The sequence below is a fragment of the Bubalus bubalis genome, chromosome X (assembly GCF_019923935.1).
Source record: "Bubalus bubalis isolate 160015118507 breed Murrah chromosome X, NDDB_SH_1, whole genome shotgun sequence".
Classification (NCBI taxonomy): Eukaryota; Metazoa; Chordata; class Mammalia; order Artiodactyla; family Bovidae; genus Bubalus; species Bubalus bubalis.
This window is the reverse complement of record NC_059181.1, coordinates 104,369,689-104,382,893: the sequence shown is the minus strand read 5'-3', so window position 1 is coordinate 104,382,893 and position 13,205 is coordinate 104,369,689. Positions and strand designations below refer to the sequence as shown.

At 54.1% G+C, this 13,205-nt stretch overlaps 1 long non-coding RNA gene and 1 pseudogene across 1 annotated transcript; both read right to left on the bottom strand.

Annotated features, from left to right (window-relative positions):
- Positions 1 to 5,207: 5,207 nt before the first annotated feature.
- LOC123331796 lies at positions 5,208 to 8,194 on the bottom strand (annotated as a pseudogene).
- A 628-nt stretch (positions 8,195 to 8,822) lies between these two features.
- Positions 8,823 to 9,738, bottom strand: LOC123331812. The gene is made up of 3 exons (XR_006548603.2): positions 9,596 to 9,738; positions 9,138 to 9,266; positions 8,823 to 8,958 (listed from the first exon to the last, which is right to left on the bottom strand). It is a non-coding gene; the product is annotated as an uncharacterized LOC123331812 (long non-coding RNA).
- Between the last annotated feature and the right edge of the window lie 3,467 nt (positions 9,739 to 13,205).

Sequence of the window (13,205 nt, the reverse complement as noted above, 5' to 3'; positions counted from 1 at the left end):
GCATTAGCAGGCAGATTTTTTACCACTTTGCCACCTGGGAAGCCCATTAATCTAATAGAGAAAAGTAGTGTTTTTCCCAGTAAAGAAAATACTTATGTCAGGGACTTCCCTGGTGGCCCAGTGGCTAAGACGCCACACTCCCAATGCAGGAGGATGAGGTTCAGTTCCCGGTGAGCTAACTAGATCCCACACGCTGCAGTTATTAAATAAAAGCTTACATGCTGCAAATGAGACCCACACAAATTTAAAAAGTGTCACAAGTAATACCCACAGTCCCATGGTGGGAGCATACTGTTAAGAACAGGAATGTATCACGTCCTTACACAGATTCTCAACTTCTTCTGATTTCTTATTGTTTTGTTGTTTAGTCACTCGGTTGTGTTCTACTCTGCAACACTATGGATTGTAGCCCACCAGGATCCTCTGTCCGTGGGATTTCCCAGGCAAGAATACTGGATGGGTTGTCCTTTCCTACTCTAGGGGATCTTCCTGAATCATGGATGGAATCTGAGTCTCCTGCATTGGCACGTGGGTTCTTTACCACTGAGCCACCAAGGGATGGGCTTACTCCGGTTTACTGAATCTTTACTCAGTGAAGATGTGCATTTGCTGCTAAGTCACTTCAGTCGTGTCCAACTCTGTGCAACCCCATAGACAGCAGCCCACCAGGCTCTGCCGTCCCTGGGATTCTCCAGGCAAGAACACTGGAGTGGGCCGCCATTGCCTTCTCCATTGTGTGAAAGTGAAAAGTGAAAAGTGAAAGTGAAGTCGCTCAGTCGTGTCCGACTCGTAGCGACCCCATGGACTGTAGCCTACCAGGCTCCTCCATTCATGGGATTTTCTAGGCAAGAGTACTGAAGTAGCTTGCCATTGCCTTCTCCGGAAGATGTGCATTTACTTTCTTTCAATTTTAACACTGTGCCAGTGGTAAAGAATCCGCCTGCCAATGCAGAGGACGTGGGCTTGATCCCTAGGTCAGAAAGATCCCTTGGAGGAAGAAATGGCAACCTACTCGAGTATTCTTACCTGGAAAATTCCATGGACAGAGGAGCCTGGCAGGCTATAATCCATGGGTTACAGAGAGTCGAACACAACTGAGTGACTGAGCACACCTTATCTGCAGATAACCTGATCATACATGTAGAAAATACAGTGTAATTCACAGAACTACTGAAACTATCAGCAAATCTGGTGAGGTTGCAGGAAACACTAGACATTTTAGGGCGCTAACTCCTTCCTCAAAGACCTAACTAACTGTCCCTAACCTTTTCTACATTGCTCTAAAACAAGGTCAGTAGGCCATAAAGTTACAGATCTAGTGTTTCCGAGTTGTTTGATCTTCTGCAAGCTAAGCTTTTTACTTTGGGAAGAATCAGACCTACTGATAACAGGTGTTGGGCAAACTAGAATTCTGGTGGGAGGGCACACTTTTGAGTAGCAGCCACCTACTGTAGACCAATAGCCTTAAAAATAAGTAGAAATGTGAATTTTTAAGTCCATACTTCTACCCTTTGGAATCTATCTTGAGGAAATTACCAGTCAGGCAAAGACTTATACAGAAGATTTCTGCTGAATCATTAATAGGGAAAAATGGAAACATATTAAATGCTTAACACTTACATTATAGTACTTCTTTTATGCATCCAAGTACATGTTTTTGAAGAAATTTTAGAAAGAAAAAAATGCTTATATGTTAAATAAAAATAATTTGAGGAAAAACTAATCCTGAACATGCAACAATTACATTATTGTTATATATGAAGTGACAGTCTCTCAGTTGTGTCTGACACTGTGACCCCATGAACTATACAATCCATAGAATTCTCCAGTCCAGAGTCCTGGAGTGCATAGCCTTTCCCTAATCAGGGGATCTTCCCAACCCAGGGATTGAACACAGGTCTCCCGCATTGCAAGCGGATTCTTTACCAGCTGAGCCATATAAATGCCACTATAAAACTAAGAAAATATTTCAAAATATGGGCAGCAGTTAATGCTGAATAATAAGACATAATACATTTTATTTTTTTTCAATTTCTTAAATTGTCTTCAATTACACTGTACTACTAGACTATCTGAAGCCCAGAACCTTCCCTTGAAACCAAGGAGAAAGGCAAGAAACTGTGGAGGCGCAGTATTTGAAAATATATTCAGACACAGAATGATAGTTCAGCTTTATTTTATGCTACAAGAAATATTGAAACACCCTCCTCCTCCAGCCAGAGGAAAACAACAGGGCCAAGAGTGCCCAAAGGCCAATATAAGCAAATAGTTAGGCCCCCATAATAAATCAGCAACCAGTGTAGGAATCAATGCCCTGGGGAAGGATGCACTGCCTAGGGTAATCTTAGGCGCTCTTTCTTGGCCTAGGATTAGGGATAACCAGGGTCACAAAGTACCCTGTAATTGGTTGGTTGATCCCAACCAACAGGAAAAGCTGCTTGAGACAGGAGATGATAGAAATTCGGAGGTGGCCACTGTTTTTAGCAGTCAGCCAGCTAAAAGGGAGGGAAAAAGAAAATAAAATTAAATGTGGGAACTGTTCCTCTAATTCTCTCTGCCCCCTCAGCTGGTGACAGGCTAACTGCATATATCTACATCCTTAGACTTCACCTTTGGGGGGGTCTCCAATTGACTGTCAGAATGACCCCAGACACCTGCCACCCACCCAGGCCCCTTTGCAAACTAACATTGCTAGGATGCTGCCATTCACTGTGAGCTCCTTCCCTACTGCCCTGCGGTAGGGCTGGACATGTGGGCTCAGGGACTGGCAGGCCATCTCTGCTTCCATGGGTGATGGGAAGAGCACTATGATGGAGCTGGTGGCAGAGAGGTTAAGGGACCATCTCACACCAACCTTGCCTGTGCCTCAGGCCTACTCTTCACTTGGAGGCCTGTTTCCTTCTGGCCGTTCTCACTTGTCTCCATCCCCACCCCAAGTCTGCTCCCTGCCCTTCCAGTCCGTCAGGCCATCTGCCCCTTCCATCTCTCCCTGCCGCCACTGACCTATAGCCCTGAGGCCAGACCCCCCCAGCCGTCTTCTTGGTCTCCCTCCCCACAGCCTTTCCTATCCCCAGGCTGACTGCTTTCTCTCCATTCCAATGTCTACAGTAGGCCCATTCCTCCCCGGTCCAATCCCTCGCCTCTCTTCAAATAGGATACAAATTGAAAAGGTGGCTTCTTGGTCTTCTGGCCATGGGCAGCACATGGCCACCAAGTCCCAATGCAGCATGTCCACCAGGTCATGGCCTGACGTGTCCTCCTGGGCCCGGGGTGGCGTACCACCAGGCCCTGGCGCCACATGTCCACCTGGTCCTGGGACAGTGTTGCCACCCAGCCCTGGCATGGCTTGTCCACCTGGCCAAGGCACGGCATGTCCACCAGGCCCTGCCAAGGCCTGTCTGCCCAAGCCTGGCAAGGCATCTCCGCCAGGTCCTGGAGTGTGAGGTACATGTGCCGGCTCTGGGGCTCCAGCCGTGCCTGCACCTGCCTCTCCCATGCCTCCGAGGCCCTGGTGCCCTTCAAGGCCATTTGGGTCACCAGCTCCATCCAGACCTCCTTGGTCTTCAGCACCTTCTGCCACGCCACCTTCGCAGGCACCTGGTCTGCGGCCTCCAGAACCACTCACGCTGCAGTTCAGCACACCAAGGCCAGCCGGACTGTCTGAGGGGCTGAGGCACCCAAAGGAAACCATGCCCCTGGGCGGGTGACGTCACTATGGGCGCCGAGAACGCCTGTGCACTCAGGCCCTGACGCCAGTCCCAGGATGTCCCTCTTAGGTGGTTATGAGCACGTCAGTGTTTCCCGCCAAACGTGGAAACACCAAGTGAGCCCCTTCCCCTTAGACCTCTGCTGCCATGTTCATATGTGACCCTCCTGCTGACTTCAGCTTCTGGAAGGGAGTTAAGCACCAGGGCCAGGCCCCGGGGATCCCATTGGTCTTCCACACATAGCGCAAGTCTGCGTCCTTGTCTGTGCATGTGGGCATGTGCAGGTGCATGCACGTGGGGGTGCGAGACCAGGGATGTGGAGTGGGCTGTTCCTGCCCACCTGGGGAGGGACGCAGGGACTACTGTTGGGCCCACTGCGGAAGGCATGGGGCAGGGCTGCCTGGGGGTCCAGGCACACAGACTGCAGGGACTCCAGGCTGTGGGCGTGCCCTGGGCTCCTCAGAAGCACTGGATGAGCCAGCTAGACTCAAGGGCAGAGAGAAGGGCCGTGTTGCCCTGGACACCCGCAGTCTCTTGCTCTCTGCTGGCACAACTCTCATGGCCTTTCCCTCCCCAGGAACAGTGTCTTGAGGCTGTCTGGAGGGGTGGAGGTGCCAGGGGACCTCAACTGGGAGGTGACCTTGTATCTGATAGCCTGCTGGTCTACTTCTGTCTACAACGGGGGGGTCAACAGGCAAGATACAGCCGGGGGAGACCACGGGGCTGGGGTAGCACTGCCTGGGTGTGGGGTGCATCTGCCAGACCACTGGTGCCACGGGAGGTGACTGCATCAGGGATTATACTTCAATCCGGCCCCTGAGCCCCACCCCCTGGCCGGAGAGTCCTCTCAGCCCTCCAAATCCAAGGCCAGCAGCCTTCCTCCACCCCTACCCCCACTGGAGGGGAAGAGGCACCAGCAGTGGCTGACCATTTCCTGTGTGTGGGGCATCCCTGTCCCACCTTCCTACCCTCCCAGTTTCTGTTGATTCTGGCTCCCAGTCAGTTTTAGGGTGTGCAAAGACCTGGTCTACTGCCTGTGTCTGTGCCCTGCTCTGTGGCCAAGAGGACCCCAGTGGGGAGCCTGGACATGTCAATATATGGCAAAAACCACTATGATATTGTAATTAGCCTCCAATTTAAAAGATAAATTAATTTAAACAAAAGAAGTAAACATTTAGGTCAGTATTTCTAATTCTTGGAATATATTAATACTTTAAGGAAATAACTATTAATGGAAAGATTTATAAATTCCACTAAATCATTAACCATAGTAATGTAAAAAGTGGAAACAAATGCTCCATAATTACATTATTATTATTATTTTTTTAATTTAAAGACCCAATCTTAATTTTTTGGCCACGCCACATGACATGTGGGATCTTAGTTCTGCTGCCAGGGATTGAACCTGCAGCTCCTACACTGGAAGTGCAAGTCTTATCCACTGGGCTGCCTGGGAAGTCCCAATAATTACATTATAATGCATCTTATATCTATTCAATAACACATTTCTTTTCTTTTTTTTTTTTTAAATCCATCCTCTGACAAAGGCTTTACTGACAATTTTCCACACAGTTAGTCAAAAAATAAAAAAATACAGAACACAGCAGTCAGTATTTCATACACTAGAAGCCGACATGACAGGAGTCCCTTATCATGGTAAAAAAAAACACAAAAAACAAAAAACAAAAAAAAAACAAAAACCAAACAAACAAAAAAAACCAACCCAAACCTAAGAACTTAGTTTTTGGTGGGGAGATAGGACTTTGGTCCCCTACCAAATGAAATGGAGTAACCCAGCAGAGAATTCAAATCAAGGGTGTAGGATGGGCCGGGGGTGCAGGGCAGCAGTGGTCAGATTTTAAAATAATTGCTTTAGTGACAAACAGGCTGGAAAAGCCAGGCTTGGGCTAGGCTGTGTCTCTTACTATAACTATCACCATGTGTTCCTCCTCTAGCTTGCCCAATGTCCTCAGCGCTGACTGGAGGTACTGCTGTGAGAAGTCACAGGGCGGGAAGGCATAGAGCATGCCTGTGCTGTCTCTGCCCTTGGATCCACCCACTGGCAGGCTGATCACCCCTGCAGCCTGCTTCTGTTTCAAGTAGGAGACCAGGTTCCTGAGAAGCCGCCTCTGTAGGCCAGGCTCCACCGTAGGCATCCCCTCAGAGCCAGGCCCACTGGGGGTCGCCTGGGTGGCCAGGAGCACTGCGTAGCCATTGGGGCTCCCCTGCTTGATGCGTCGTGGGACCTCATCGAGCTTGGGTTGGTCCAGGCGAAGGCGCTGGGCAATCTTCAGCTGGGTCAGCTTACTCCCAGAAGTATGGTCTTTGAGGAGACTGCTGATCATGCCCTGGTCCCCCTCTAGGATGTGCATAGATGTCGGGAAGCAGCTGTTTTTCAACACCAGAAGTCCGTTCCAACCCAGCTGCAGCGTCTGGGCATACTCTGAAAGATTCTTGAGCTTTTTGGTCTCGTGTTTTGGCTCTTTCAGAGGCTTGGGCTCGGCCTCAGTCCGATGATTGCGCTCGCTCTCTCGGGTCTTCTTCCCGTGGGAAGAGTCGGGAGCCTTGTGGTGGTGGTGGTGGCTCTGCTCCTCCGCCCCGTGTCGGCTGCTGTTGAGGGAGTTGCTGCCGGACTCCTTGGTCCCTTCACTGGAATGGTTTTCCTTGCGGCTACGCTCCAGGGTGCGGTCAGAGCCTCGGTCCGCAGGCTGCCCACCACCCTTGGTCCTGCTCCGTTCCTCGTAAGGGGAGTGGGTGGCCCTTCCGCGATCACTGGAGAGGCTCCGGCGCTTCCGCCTGTCCTCCCAGGCCTTGGGCAGGCCCCGGTCCCCATCTCCTCCCCAGCGCTCACCACTCCGGCTGCGCACTGAGTGGCTGTAGCCCTCGAGGCTGTTTCCGCGGAGGTGTGGAGGGGTCCTGTCCCGCACCCGCAGGTCGGCATCCAGGTTCCGGTGCCGGGTATACCCGTCGGGGAGTAGCTCATAGTGCACAGGGAGTGGGGAGGGCTGGTACTGCTGGGGATACCGAGTCTCCTCTGCTTTGGCAAAATCCACGCACAGCCTGCGGTCCGGACCCCCCAAGGGAAAGCCCCTCATTTTAGCACAGGCGGCCTGGGCTGCGTCCAAGCTCTCGTACTGGATGTAGGCAAAGCTATCTCCCTTGACATGATCAATGGTCTGAATGCTCCCAAAACGGTCCAACTCCTGGGCCAGAGCCGCCAGTGAGGTGTTAGGTCCCAAGCCACCCACCCAGAGACGCGTAGTGGGGTTGGCCTTGCCGTACCCTGTCTTAATGGGATTGTGGCCTATCACCTGACCCGACATGCCCACCTTGGCCCGATGGGCCATGTCTAGGTTCTGGAACTTGAGGAAGGCATACGCACCGCCCTGCCCACGGGCGGGTCTCTTGATGACCACCTCCTCAATGATGCCGTACTTCTCGAAAGCCTGTCACAGCTCCACCTCCGACATGCTGTGGTCCCAATTCCCAATGAAGAGGTTGCGCGTGGCCCGCTGGTCGTCCTCGGGCATCAGGTCCTCCTCGCACACGGCCGGGTAGCCGTAGGGTCGCCCGTGGTCGTTGTACAGCCCGTAGTAGTCCATGCCCCGCTCCCGGGACAAAGGCTGCAGCAGCGTGGCGGGCGCGGGGCTCCCGCAGCGGAGGGGCGGCAACCGGGGACAGCGAATGCTGCTTGTACTGGTAGCCGCCGTGCAGCGGGAGGTAGCCGAGCGGGTCGGCGGGCACTGGCGGGCCCGGGGGCGGAGTGGAGGCGGCGGCGCTGCTGCTGCTGCTGCTTGGCCTACTGCTCCCGCCGCCGCCGCCGCCTCGCAGGTACACGGGCTCCACCTTGAGCGGACGGTCGTAGAGCAGTAGCTGGCGGGCCAGGGCGTGCTGGCGGGCCTCACGTGAGTCCTGCGGGTGCCGGAAGTTCACGTAGGCCACGCGGCCCAGCTCAGGCGTGTGCTACAGGCGCAGGCTGATCTCGCCGAAGCTCTTGAACTGGTGGAAGAGCCGATCTTCGAGGTGCTCGGCAGGCAGAGCGGGGCTCAGGCTGCTAATGAGCAGCGTCTTGTACTCGGGTGCAGCCGCTGAGGAGCCGGGACCCGTGGGCTAAGCCCCGGGCGGCGGCGGAGGTGGCGGTAGTGGAGATGCGCGGGACGACGCGCCCGAAGCGCCTGGGTCCCCTGAGGCCTTGCCGCCGCGTCCCCCGCCGCCGGCGCCCGAGCCCGATGAGCGGCCGCTGCTCGCACGGTGATTCGCGTCCCCGGCGCCTCGGCCGTCGCGATGCCCACCGCAGCTGCCCCCGCTACCGCGAGGTTTGTCGCGAGCCCGCGTTGGAACGGGGTGCTTGGCGCCACCCGAGGCCTTGTGCGCCGCCCGCCCCCTCCGCCCGCCTCCGCCTCCCGTTCGCGCTCCCGCGGCTGTTTGGCTGACGATGACGAGCCGCGCCCGCTCGGGCTGGAGTCTCACTCGCTCTGCCTCTTCATGGCGCCGGCGCGGCTGGCGGGTGGGCGGCCCGCAGGCCCCTCGCAGCGGCGGCGGCGGCGGCGGCCGAGGAGGCAGCGCCCCGGACGCCGCCATCTTGGACAATAACACATTTCTTAAGAGATTTAAGAAAGTGGAAAAGCTAGTATATTAAATGAAAAAAGTTCAGGAAAAAATTTAAACTTGATAAGTTCTACATCACATGCTGTTATACGTTTAATGTGCAAGTACAACCAGAAAATATTCTTAAATGTTGACAGTATTTAGTGCTGAACATCGGGCTTGGTTTTCATTGTCCGAAATTGTTTTCAATTCCCTTGTAACTGAATTCAAATATCTGAATTTCAGAACCTTCCCTCTAACACGAGAACAAAGATAAAAAGTGTTTTTAAAATCCAGAAGCGCATTAGCTGAAAGGAAACTAGGGCACAAAAAGTGACTTAGTTTTCTTTTCTGCTGTAATAAACACTGAAGCATCCCACTTCTCAAGCAGCAGGGAAACAAAGCAAGTGAACTGAAAGAGACCAAAGGCCAGTACAGGCTAAAACTTACACTCAAATAACAAAGTGGCAATGACTCTTAGGTTGAATTCCCTATGCCCTGCCGACTAGGGGACACAAGGTTAGGCCTCAGCCCCTTTCCTCAGCTTCGGCTTTGGCGAGGTGGGTGCCCAAGGCGCCGAATGTTCCGAATCACCACGGAAAGCTGATCGAGGAACTGGTTCACGGACAGTCGGATGAAAGCCAGGTCGTCAGCAGTCCATCTACTAAAAGCAGGGAAAAGAAAATCAGGTCAAAGGGAAGATTGCTCCTGTAGGTCCAGGGTACCAGCCCCCCTCCTTATACCAAGCCCCTCAGTGTCTCCATCACAGCATGCTTAAGAGGGAGCTCAGACCACAGCACCTGCCACCCCCCACTCCCCAAGGCAAACTCGTCTGGAACTGACACAAGCAGGTCACTGCCATTCACTGCAAATTCCTTCCGAATCAATCCTTGGTGGCGTTGGACATCTGGGAGCAGAGATCTGCGAGCCATGTCTGCCTCCAGGGGTGACTGGAAAGGCACTCTGAGTGTGCTGAGAGAGACACGGTTAAGGCACCATCCATTACAGAATTTGCTGCTATCTCGGGCTTCCTCACACCTCAGAGGCCCATTTTTACCCCAGAATGCCCATGCTCCCGACCACAACCTGAGACTACCCTCAGGTGCCTCCGTAACCCTTGGGTCCATCTTCCCCACCCTCCAGGCTCCTCAGGCCTTGACAACCTCCTTTCCCTCCAGGCTGCCCAGTCCCGCTGCCCCGGATAGCCCCCGTGCTCCCTTCTATCCCTTCCTCAGGCTGCCGGCATGTTTCCCACCACCATACCACTGACCGTGCCCAGGGAGGCTCCATGAAAAGGATACAGCACCACCTCTCCACGTCTAGGTCTTACAGCCAAGGGTGCTACATCTCCAGCAGATCCTACGTCACCTGGTGCCCGCTCACCCCGGGGACGCACTACAGCAGCTTCCAACACCGCTCTTCCTCTGCCAGGCCCACCCCGGCCTTCTGGGGCTCGGCGAACAGCCTCACCGTCAGCACTGCCTGAACCACTCTGGCAAGCAGGTATTCTGGAGCTCTGCTGGTCATCTCGGCCCTCTGCACCACCGGCGCCACCACCCGACGCCTGCATGGCTGCCGCGCGTCTCCCTCAGACCGCAAATAAGGGGCGGAGAGACCGGGCCCCTCACGAAGTCCCTCCCCTTCTGCGCAAGGACGTGAAAATTGCGCCTGCGCACACACCCCATCCACCCACGGGCTGCTATGGAGACCCCGTGACGCTGGGGGGACTCAGCTCCCTCACAATGCCACGTTCCTTTCAGGTGCCCCCTTATGCGCCTGCGCACACGGGCCCCTCCAGTGCTGGCTCAGATGGCGTGGAATGGACCTCGCCAAGTGTCCACAGAGATGCCACTGAGACACAAATGCCGACTTTCGTCTCAAGGCCTAAAGCTAGTTCCACAAGGCAACTTTGATTTCTCCAACGTATACTGCAGAAGGGTCTCACTGGAGTAAGGTGGGAGTCGAGGGCAAGGGGCCAAGCCACACGACCCACCAGTGTCCCGTCTCTGCCCACTCCACATCATACCTGTGCTCTTTGACCATAGTGATCTCTAGCACTTACTGTGGTTCATGCGTTAGTTCAGGCGCTTTCATGTGTTAGTCCATCACGTCAGTTTTCATACAGTATTGCCATGGCCCAGGCCTCTTTTGTGGCTCAGCTGGTAAAGAATCCACCCGCAATGCGGGAGACCTCGCTTCGATCTCTGGGTTGGGAAGATCCTCTCGAGAAGGGAAAGGCTACCCACTCCAGTATTCTGGCCTAGAGAATTCCATGGACTGTGTAGTCCATGGGGTTGCAAAGAGTCAGACGTGACTGAGTGACTTACACTTCACTTCGTAAAATGGGAAAATACTCCAAAATTAATACTGAAAGGCAGTACACTACTGTCTTGTTCTCCCACTTCTTACATTGTCTTCACTAATGTTACTGCTTGAATATCTGGATCTCAGAACCTCCCCTTCAACCAGAAGACAAATACAGTATTAGGAAGTGCAGAAGCTAAAACTAAAGTCAGAGACAGCACAGTATCTCAGTTTTATTTTCTGCAGTTAACAATCACCAAACTATGTGGACCTTGAGCCTCCCAAGCAGAAGCACAGGCACAAGATGAAGCCCGATCCATCTACTGCAGAAATCAGTGCCCTCGGGAAGGACACTTGAGGCTAGGGCACATATGCTAGATTTAACCCTGACTTTCATGCAGAGGCTTAGTAAAAAAAAAAGGGGGGGGGCACATAGTGCTGCCAGGTATGCATCACCAGGGAAATCTTCTGCAGACAGAGGGCAATGGACGTCTGGAGCATGACATGGTCTTCAGCACTCAATTGGCTAAAAGGGAGGGAAAATGAAATTCAGGCTCCTGATGAGAAGGAGGAAGAGGAGCATGTCCTTCCTCCATCCCCACACACTGACAAGCCCAGGGCACCACACTTCTCCTTTAGGCTTAACCCTCCATTATGGCTCCTCCTGGGCCGAGACTGGCCCTGGCCACTGCCCACCACCCTCTCCCCAGCCCGGCCCCGGCCCCCTTTAGAACTGACAGAACCAACAGGCAGCCATTAACATTGAGCTCCTTCTGAACTGGCGCTCACAGTTGAGTACTTTGAGACAGTAAGTTGCGGGCGATTTTTGTCTGAGTGAGCGATGTGAAAGGTACGGTGAGCCTGCTGGTGGAGATATGGTTAAGGCACCATCCACATTTCTCATTTTGCTTGTCCGTCAGGCTCCCTGCTCATGGTGACCCACTGTCTCCCACAAGGCTGCCACCGGACACCTTGGATAGCACCGTCCCGACCCTCTGGATCCCTTCAGGTTGCTTTTCTTTACCACCATCCCCTGGCAGCCAGACCAACTCTAACCCATACCCTCCAGCCCCTCAGAGTACCCTCCTCCTACACTTTAGGCCCTGCCACCTGCAATCCCCCAAACCAACCCTAGCCCACACCCCGACCCTTGTGACTGAGGCTCCTGGAATAGGACACAACTGAAGGAGTCAGTCACTCAGAACTCCGGCTCCAGGTGCAGTGTCTCTTCCACACCCTGGTGCGTGGAGTGACCCCAGGATCTGCAGAATGTCACCAGCTGTGCCTCATGACTTTCCTGCAGCACTGGGGTCTCTGGGATCACCCAGGTTGCCGGGGTTGCCAGGGACTGTAGGACTGACGGAGTCACCAGGGCCAGCTGGGTTGCCAGGGCCATCGCCACCACCATCACCACTGGGCACACTTTGGCTGACATATGCTAAGGCACCTGCATCTTCTTCGGCTGCCCTCGTGGCTCCTCCACCATGTGCCCCTCTCCCCCTCCCTGTGTGTCGGGAAAGACTGAACCCTCCCTATAGAACCCAGCCCTGTAGTGCGACCTGCAACTCAGCATCTGCATAGCGCCTGCACAAACACACCCTGGTCCTGCCTCACGATTGGTTCCCACCAACCATTGGCTCCCACAGTGGCTGCAGGCTCTCGGGCAATAGGCGCTCTCTGCAGAAGCTTTACCCGTTTGCACGGTGTGTCGCAGCAATGAGCCTGCACAGACACACTCACGTGGTCTGGTCCCTCTAAGTCAGCCCTGCCTCAGGCCCGGAAACCTGGTAAATGGCTTAGCCAGGAGGCCTCTGGGTGGCGCTCCACCCTTTAGTGTGTCTGCAGCTCCTCAGTGCGCTTGCTCAAACAGACCCTACCCCTCTCCTCAGGGCACGTGCCTGTTTACAGTCCAAGCCTGCAAACCCCAAGTGAGCCCCAGTCGCTGTGCACCTCCAAGACTGCACTGCTGCCAACCTGGCCATGCTCACAGGTGAGCATCCTGCTGAGCGCAGGTCCTTGTCATCAACTTCTGGAGGGGAGTTGGGCATCCCTGGGTCAGACGTGGTCTGTCCTTCTGGTGTCCCGCACATAGCTCACGTGTGTGTGCATGTGTGTGCACATGTGTCCATGTGCGTGTGGGCAGGTGCATGCACATGGGCATCTGATGTGTGTGTCTGTGTCTGTGTGTGCCCGAGAGAGAGAGTGCCTGTGCACAGGTGCTAGTCCATGTGCGTGTATGTGTGTGTGAGAAAATGGGTGTTCAGATGTGCATGCACATAGGTGTGTGCATGTGTGTTTGTGGAGGTGCTTGCAAATGGGCATTCACATGTGTGTGTGTGAGAGAGAGCATGTGGTCAGGTGCATGCACGTGGATATTGGCATCTGTGTGTGCTTGTGTTCATGTGTGTGGCCTTCGCATGCTGGTGCATGGGGACCCGGTCCTGGAGTCTAGAGAATAGGAATGTGGAGTGTGTTGTGCTTGCCTGCCTGGGGAGGGAAGCTGGGACTGCTGTTGAACTCACTGGGGACGGCAATGGGACAGGGCCACCTGGGGCTCCAGGCACACAGACTACAGGGACTCCAGGCTGGGAACTTACAACAGGCCCC